Raw genomic sequence first — 1,529 nt, forward strand, 5'->3', positions numbered from 1 at the left:
AAAAAAAAAAAAAAAAAAAACTGGTGGAGAGCCAGGTGCGGTGGTTCATGACTGTAATTCCAGTACTCTGGGAAGCTGAGTGGTAGGATCACTTGAGCTGAGTTCTAGACCAACCTGGACAACATAGTGAGACTCTGTCTTTATAAAAAATAGAAATATTCACCAGGCATGATTGTGCATGGCTGCAGTCCCAGCTATTAAGGAGGCTGAGAGGGGAGGACTGATGGAACCCAGGAAGTGGAGGCTGCAGTGAGCTGTGATTGCACCGCTGCACTCTAGCCTGGTCAACAGAGCAAGGTCCCCATCTAAAAAAAATTTAAATGGGCCAGGTGCTGTGGCTCACACCTGTAATTCCAGCACTTTGGGAGGCCGAGGCAGGTGGATCACTTGAGGTCAAGAGTTTGAGACCAGCCTGACCAACATGCTGAAACCCCATCTGTACCAAAAATACAAAATTAGCCAGGCATGGCAGTGTAGGCCTGTAATCCTAGTGACTTGGGAGGCTGAGACAGGAGAATTGCTTGAATCCAGTGGGCAGAGATTACATGAGCTGAGACCATGCCATTGCACTCCAGCCTAGAAAACAGAGCGAGACTCCATCTCTAAATAAAATAAAATAAGCAATTCTTTTTCTTTCTTGGAGACAGGGTCTCACTATGTTGCCTAGGCTAATCTTGAACTCCTTGGCTCAAGCAATCCTCCCTCCTCAGCCTCCCAAAGTCCTGGGCTTACAGGCGTGAGCCACTGTACACCTGGCCAGGAAAGCTGTGACTGATGGTGACACAGAAGGCCACCGAGAGCTCCTCCCTTCTAATTCTTGACCCATAACCCACGCCCAGTCTCCTCACTTAAAAACCAGAAGAGGACTTCAGCTCTGCCAAGGCTCCCATCTCACTCCGATGAAAAGCTAAACCTTGCTGTGGTCCACAAGGCCCCCCTCGATCCTCCCGGTGGCCTCCCTGGCCTGCCTCTCCCCATTTTCCCCCTTGTTCACCATCCTACAGCCATACTGGGCTCCTCAGACACACCAGGGAAGCTCCAGCCTCAGGACCTTTGCACAGCCTGTATCCTCTGTCTGCAGCATGCGCCCTGGATATCCATGTGGTTGGCTCCTACTCCTCATTCAGTTCTTTGCTCAAATGCCACCTCCTCAGAGAGGGCTTCCCTGATTGCTCTATTCTACTTCAGAGTCCAGAGTGCTGACCATTACAACATGGGGCCAGTTGCCCTACTCTACTTCAAATGACATCCTCACCCAGGTGGATTTTATCTGGTGCCCTGCTGGCAGGTTGAATATATATTGGATTTCACGTTTACCATCTGTCCTCACCCACCTGGAATGTCAGCTGCAGGAAGGCAGGCCCAAGGACAGTGCCTGGTGCATAGTAATTGCTCAAATATCTTATGTGGCTGGTGCTGGGCATGGTGGCTGGAATCTGTAATCCTAGCTACTCTGGAGGCCAAGGTGGGAGGATCACTTGAGGGGGAGTTTAAGACTAGCCTGGGCAACATCTTTTTTTTTTTTTTTT

This window comes from Cebus imitator, unplaced genomic scaffold (genome assembly GCF_001604975.1).
Source record: "Cebus imitator isolate Cc_AM_T3 unplaced genomic scaffold, Cebus_imitator-1.0 Scaffold234, whole genome shotgun sequence".
Lineage (NCBI taxonomy): Eukaryota > Metazoa > Chordata > Mammalia > Primates > Cebidae > Cebus > Cebus imitator.